Source organism: Convolutriloba macropyga, unplaced genomic scaffold, assembly GCF_964194025.1.
Source record: "Convolutriloba macropyga unplaced genomic scaffold, txConMacr16.3 SCAFFOLD_4781, whole genome shotgun sequence".
In the NCBI taxonomy this organism is placed as follows: domain Eukaryota; kingdom Metazoa; phylum Xenacoelomorpha; order Acoela; family Convolutidae; genus Convolutriloba; species Convolutriloba macropyga.
In genome coordinates this window covers 1-7,500 of record NW_027453013.1, presented here as the reverse complement: position 1 = coordinate 7,500, position 7,500 = coordinate 1, and the positions used below count along the sequence as shown (strand labels likewise).

At 42.0% G+C, this 7,500-nt stretch overlaps 1 pseudogene; it reads right to left on the bottom strand.

Annotated features, from left to right (window-relative positions):
* Nucleotides 1-869: 869 nt before the first annotated feature.
* On the bottom strand, nt 870-1,021 carry LOC142357980 (5.8S ribosomal RNA; annotated as a pseudogene).
* Between the last annotated feature and the right edge of the window lie 6,479 nt (nt 1,022-7,500).

The following is a 7,500-nucleotide window of genomic DNA, read 5'->3' as shown; positions in this document are numbered from 1 at the left end:
GATCACCAAATACTTGTGACAATTCGAACCAGAAATGTTTTCAATTTTCACATGCTGATGTTTCGGATTCAACCTACTAGAAGCAGCATAATACTTGTATTCAACAATTTCTGTATCAAATCCCAGTTTTCTCTGGTGCATCTTTGCCAAACTATTCCAAACTGCCTGAGTCTGAATACCAATTACAGGTACTAGTAAATGCACGTTACTAAGGACTATATAGTTCTAGGTTACTGTACACAACGACGTTCACATGTTGATGTTTCAGCTGCCGCTTACTAGAAACAACATAATACTTATCGTGCATACCTTTCCATAACTTGTCCTTTTCAGATGCATTAGTTTCCCTTTGTCTTGGCTTCTACAGTCAGACTGGCTACTAGTAACAGCACAGTACTAATCACATATCGTTCTACAGTTTGCAGACAACTTTCACATGTTGATGTTTCAGCTTTCGCCTACTAGAAACAACATAATACTCGCTGTATACATTTGTAGTTCTCTATGTAACTTTCATGTGAAGAAGTTTCGCCAGTCTTTTTGACTGTCTCAAATCTGAGTCATGCTTAGGCTACTAGTTGCTTCATAGTACTTATCGCCTCGAGATCATTGAACAAAACTTGATTTTCACATGTTGCTGTTTCAGCTTCCGCTTACTAGAAACAACATAATACTAGTCTCATTAAGTTCCGTCTCTTTGCAATTTTCTTATGAAGAAAATTCGCCATCACAATGACTCCAGCAGTTCTTGATCAAGGAATGCAATCATTGATCAGAATGCTATTATTTGAATCGGTTCTGCTTTAAGTGTTCCAATTTTATTGGAAGCACCAACAATAGAACATCAATGTGTTCAATCGAGAGTTATATAACCCTGAATCGGACGCAGTCAACAGCCGAAGCCGAGACCGCCTTTTGCGTTAGAGAGGTCGGTAAACAAATCTTGCGATTCATACCGAATTAACACATATAGCTGTGCTCCTCTTCGTAAAGCGAGCCAAGTGATCCCCTGTTGAAGGATGTATTTGGACCAATCTAGTAGCATTTGGTTTCCAACAAGCTCTCCCAAGTTAGCTTACTTATTGGGCTTTTCAACCAATTCGGTTGGCTACAAGCATCATCAAAGTACTAGCCACAGTTTGATCGCAAAATTCTACGACTTTCACATGTTGATGTTTCGGCTTGCGCTTAGCCTACTATAAGCAACATAATACTAGTCATATCATAGAGCGTGATCAGCTTGTGACGTTCTCATGATGAAGTTTCACCAACAGTGTCTCACTTCGAGCTTAAATCCAGCTACTAGTAACTACACAGTACTGACTGCAACGATAACTTTTATCTATACCTTTCACATGCTGCGCTTTCGGCCAGGGCCTACTAACGTCAACATAATACTCGATATAAACTTTTGTTCATGATGCAGCTTCCCCATGCAGAAGTTTCGCCTTCAAATGCTCTCTTGGCCATATGACGTAAGAAAAGGTTACTAGTAACATCACAGTACTAGCCACAGTTTGATTGCAAAATTCTACGACTTTCACATGTTGATGTTTCGGCTTGCGCTTAGCCTACTAGAAGCAACATAATACTAGTCATATCATAGAGCGTGATCAGCTTGTGACGTTCTCATGATGAAGTTTCACCAACAGTGTCTCATTTCGAGCTTAAATCCAGCTACTAGTAACTACACAGTACTGACTGCAACGCTAACTTTTATCTATACCTTTCACATGCTGCGCTTTCGGCCAGGGCCTACTAACGTCAACATAATACTCGATATAAACTTTTGTTCATGATGCAGCTTCCCCATGCAGAAGTTTCGCCTTCAAATGCTCTCTTGGCCATATGACGTAACACAAGGTTACTAGTAACATCACAGTACTAGCCACAATTTGATCGCAAAATTCTACGACTTTTCACATGTTGATGTTTCGGCTTGCGCTTAGCCTACTATAAGCAACATAATACTAGTCATATCATAGAGCGTGATCAGCTTGTGACGTTCTCATGATGAAGTTTCACCAACAGTGTCTCACTTCGAGCTTAAATCCAGCTACTAGTAACTACACAGTACTGACTGCAACGATAACTTTTATCTATACCTTTCACATGCTGCGCTTTCGGCCAGGGCCTACTAAACGTCAACATAATACTCGATATAAACTTTTGTTCATGATGCAGCTTCCCCATGCAGAAGTTTCGCCTTCAAATGCTCTCTTGGCCATATGACGTAAGAAAAGGTTACTAGTAACATCACAGTACTAGCCACAGTTTGATTGCAAAATTCTACGACTTTCACATGTTGATGTTTCGGCTTGCGCTTAGCCTACTAGAAGCAACATAATACTAGTCATATCATAGAGCGTGATCAGCTTGTGACGTTCTCATGATGAAGTTTCACCAACAGTGTCTCATTTCGAGCTTAAATCCAGCTACTAGTAACTACACAGTACTGACTGCAACGCTAACTTTTATCTATACCTTTCACATGCTGCGCTTTCGGCCAGGGCCTACTAACGTCAACATAATACTCGATATAAACTTTTGTTCATGATGCAGCTTCCCCATGCAGAAGTTTCGCCTTCAAATGCTCTCTTGGCCATATGACGTAACACAAGGTTACTAGTAACATCACAGTACTAGCCACAATTTGATCGCAAAATTCTACGACTTTCACATGTTGATGTTTCGGCTTGCGCTTAGCCTACTAGAAGCAACATAATACTAGTCATATCATGGAGCGTGATCAGCTTGTGACGTTCTCATGATGAAGTTTCACCAACAGTGTCTCATTTCGAGCTTAAATCCAGCTACTAGTAACTACACAGTACTGACTGCAACGATAACTTTTATCTATACCTTTCACATGCTGCGCTTTCGGCCAGGGCCTACTAATGTCAACATAATACTCGATATAAACTTTTGTTCATGATGCAGCTTCCCCATGCAGAAGTTTCGCCTTCAAATGCTCTCTTGGCCATATGACGTAACACAAGGTTACTAGTAACATCACAGTACTAGCCACAATTTGATCGCAAAATTCTACGACTTTCACATGTTGATGTTTCGGCTTGCGCTTAGCCTACTAGAAGCAACATAATACTAGTCATATCATAGAGCTTGATCAGCTTGTGACATTCTCATGATGAAGTTTCACCAACAGTGTCTCATTTTGAGCTTAAATCCAGCTACTAGTAACTACACAGTACTGACTGCAACAATAACTTTTATCTATACCTTTCACATGCTGCGTTTTCGGCCAAGGCCTACTAACGTCAACATAATACTCGATATAAAATTTTGATCATGATGCAGCTTTCCCATGCAGAAGTTTCGCCTTCAAATGCTCTCTTGGCCATATGACGGAACACCAGGTTACTAGTAACATCACAGTACTAGCCACAGTTTGATTGCAAAATTCTACGACTTTCACATGTTGATGTTTCGGCTTGCGCTTAGCCTACTAGAAGCAACATAATACTAGTCATATCATAGAGCGTGATCAGCTTGTGACGTTCTCATGATGAAGTTTCACCAATAGTGTTTCATTCGAATTGGTTCTGCTTTAAGCTCTCCAATTGTTTTGGATGAACCAGTTTTGCCCTTCGAAGCCACTTTTGTGAGCTTTTGTGGGTCTTTACCAAGAGGATATACCTCAAGGCCTCTTTCAATTCCTTTAAGTTCTTTCAACTCCTTTACAGTTTCTAGGTTCACATAGCTGCAAACCTTATTTCTAGTTTTAAGTCTGGCCAACTTGGGGAGAGTTGGTGCAGACCGTGACCAATTCTAGTAGGATGCCACAACAAGAATGTGATCAACTTAGCTTGTCGATGAACCTGCCCCACATTCAAACAACTCTATCGCCTTTTCCTCGTATAGTTATATGCGAGGGCCTCTCATAGAGAGCGCTGTTAGCAACCTTTTCCACATAGACGATAAAGTTGTGAGTGTTTTGCACATGGCTGTTGTCATCACCACGTGACGAGTCAACTCAGCTTGACTCTCTACACTCCGACAAGCTTTGCACATACGCCTTTAGTTCAGTATGTGTCTTTAATCTGACTCCGGTGCCTCAAGCCGGAAAAATTGTCAGATTATGATCATTATCGGTTAGTCATCCCGATGCAAGATCGTATCGTACTGTCTTTGTCTACCTCCAGATTCCGAAGAACAGGAGGAGACTCTCCCAGACCTACATATCTGGGAGAATGTTCAGAGGGCGAGAAGCTGTGGATTACTCTCCCCTAAGAACTGACTAAACTTTACCCTCGTCCAAGGTAAGTTTATTTTAGCTAGCCTTCTATGTAAAGGATCTGAGGCTAAGCTGTGTTTTTTCGAGCCTTTGGCTCGGAGCAAGTTCAGTGGGCGCCCCGAGTAGCTCAACTCTTTCCCACTGAACAGCGCAACGCTCTGTCACTCGCTGGGATTTTTGCGTGTCGGTTCTAACCACGCGACTTGTGGACCTTTTTAGGCCTTTCTCATTCACAAGTCTATAGCTGGGCTTCTATAACCCAGCTTCTGAGATCTAGATAGCTGCAGTTCTGCTAGGCTGCTTTTGCTAACTAGTCTCCCTTTAAGCAGTCCCTTGCCATGACTGCTGAACTATGTATCCACACAAGTAGTTTTTTGAGCTCGATACATAATTCGAGATTGGTTGCCAAGCAATCTCTAGCGACAGAGCGTCATGCGCACTACAGACATGGCCTCTACCAGCAGCCATGCCCGAAGGAATCAATCACTGATCCTTCCGCAGGTTCCCCTACGGAAACCTTGTTACGACTTTTACTTCCTCTAGACAATTAAGCTCGATCCGCTTCATCCCGTTGCCGGAGACCGAAGTCCCAACAGTAGGAATTTGCAATTCTTGCTTAACTATCCAATCAGTAGTAGCGACGGGCGGTGTGTACAAAGGGCAGGGACGTAATCCCTATGAGTTGTTGACTCATAAGTACCAGGAATTCCTGGTTCACGTCTGCAAGTTACAACAGACGATCCCCTTGAAGCGCTGTACTTTTCTCTGATTGCCCAGTCCATTTCGGACCAAGGGCTGAGTACTCAATCTAAAAGTACACAGTGTAGCGCGCGTGCAGTCCAGAACATCTAAGGGCATCACAGACCTGTTATAGCCTCACTTCATCTGCGGTATTTAATTCCGCATAGTTCCTCTAAGAAGTGTTTGAATTCACATATAGTGAATTTTCATTATTTAGATGGAGAAGATCTCGTTCGTTATCGGAATTAACCAGACAGATCACTCCACTAACTAAGAACGGCCATGCACCACCGCCCATATAATCATGAAAGATATTCAATCTGTCAATCCTTAAGATGTCTGGACCGGGTGAGTTTTCCCGTGTTGAGTCAAATTAAGCCGCAGGCTCCACTCCTGGTGGTGCCCTTCCGTCAATTCCTTTAAGTTTCGATTTTGCAACCATACTTCCCCCGGAACCAATAAACTTTGGTTTCCCGGTTAATCTCTTGCCAAGTCAAGATCGACTTTGACAAATTGTAGGTTGGTATAGTTTATGGTCAGAATTACGAGGGTATCTAATCCTCTTCAATACTCTGACTTTCGTTCTTGATTAATGAAAACATTCTTGGCAAATGCTTTCGCAGTAGTTTGTCTTGCCACGATCCAAGAATTTCACCTCTAACGTAGCAATACAAATGCCCCCGTCTGTTCCTTTCAATCATTACCGCACTCAGCCAACCGGCATCAATCGAGTAGCGGGTCATTCTCCATTATTCCATGCTTTATTATTCGATCCCAAAGGATGCTTTGAACACTCTAATTTTCTCAGGGTGAAAACACCGTTTCCACAGTTCGTCACATTTAAGTGCAAACTATTTCTTCGATGCGAAGGATGAGCGGAACGAGTCAACAGATTTAACTGAAGACCATGTTGCCGTTCTACTCAAACAGATCCAACTATGAGCTTTTTAAACGCAGCAACTATTGCATACGCTTGTAGAGGCTGGTATTACCGCGGCTGCTGGCACCAGACTTGCCCTCTACTCGTTCATCAATGGAGCTTTTAAGTCCATTCCATTCTGATTACAAACCATAAAGGTTCATATCATTATTTCTAGTCACTACCTCCTCGTGCGGGAGAGTGGGTAATTTGCGTGCCTGCTGCCTTCCTTGGATGTGGTAGCCGTTTCTAAGGCTCCCTCTCCGGAATCGAACCCTGATTCCCCGTTACCCGTCACAACCATGGTAGTCCGTTACACTACCATCATAGGTTGATAGGTCAGAAATTCGGAAGTTCCGTCCCCAAGCCGAAGCTATCTGGGATCTTTCAGTTACTAGGACTCATCACGGGATGTGTCTGTACTTAGCAAATCACCCGGTGTAGTCTTGTAAAAGTCTCCGACAGTGTCGGACAATCAGCATGCATTAGCTGCAGGGTTACCGCAGTTATTCATTTAGCTTGCAAATCAACTAATAGATAGTAACTGATTTAATGAGCCATTCGCGGTTCCACTTTTTCAAGCTTCGCTTGCACATGCATGGCTTAGTCTTTCAGACAAGCATATGGCAACTGACAGGATCAATCAGTTTAATTGTACTTTGAACAATCTTTCGATTTGTTCGAATTTAGAAAGACATAGCCTTGCGGCCTCGTCAATCTTGCTTTGAGCTTTTTAAATCACGAAGAGTTTTCAATGCATGCTTTGGCATGGCTACTAGTTACTACACAGTACTCTACACACTTAGAGTTACCCACGATTACACATTTCACATGCTGATGTTTCGGCTCGCGCGTACTAGAAACAGCATAATACTATGTGTACTGGTAGATAGCGCTCTGTGAGCATTTCCCATGAGCAGGTTTTGCCCTCCAAATCTCTGTTCTACTGTTACCAATACCGGCTAACAACTGTATCATACTAGGGAGAATTGACTCATGATTTAAAAACCAGATGTTCACATGTCGATGTTTCGGCTCTCGCCTACTAGAAACAACATAATACTAGTCTGTTAAAAATCTCAATCACGCCGCCTCTTCAGATACAGAAGTTTTACCTTTTATTGGTTAGAGAACAGCTTTCCAGCTGTCGACATGGTTACTAGTAACAACACCGTACTCAAACACAAAAACTTTTCAACTTCACAACTTTCACATGCTGATGTTTCTGCTTTCGCATACTAGAAAACAGCATAATACTTATTGTTTTGTCAAGTAATTTGTGTGTCTTTCCCATGTGAAGTTTCACCGGTCAACAATGTTTCCCTGACCAATTACGGCTACTAGTAGCTGTATAATACTAGGGAAAATGATTGAGGATTTAATATCAGATTTTCACATGTTGATGTTTCGGCTTTCGCCTACTAGAAACAACATAATACTAGTCTGCTAAGAAATCTCGCTCAAATTGCCTTTTCACATACAGAAGTTTCACCTTCTATTGGTTAGAGAACAGTTCTCAGCTGTCGACATGGTTACTAGTAACAACATCGTACTCAACACAAAAATTCTTCAACTTCACAACTTT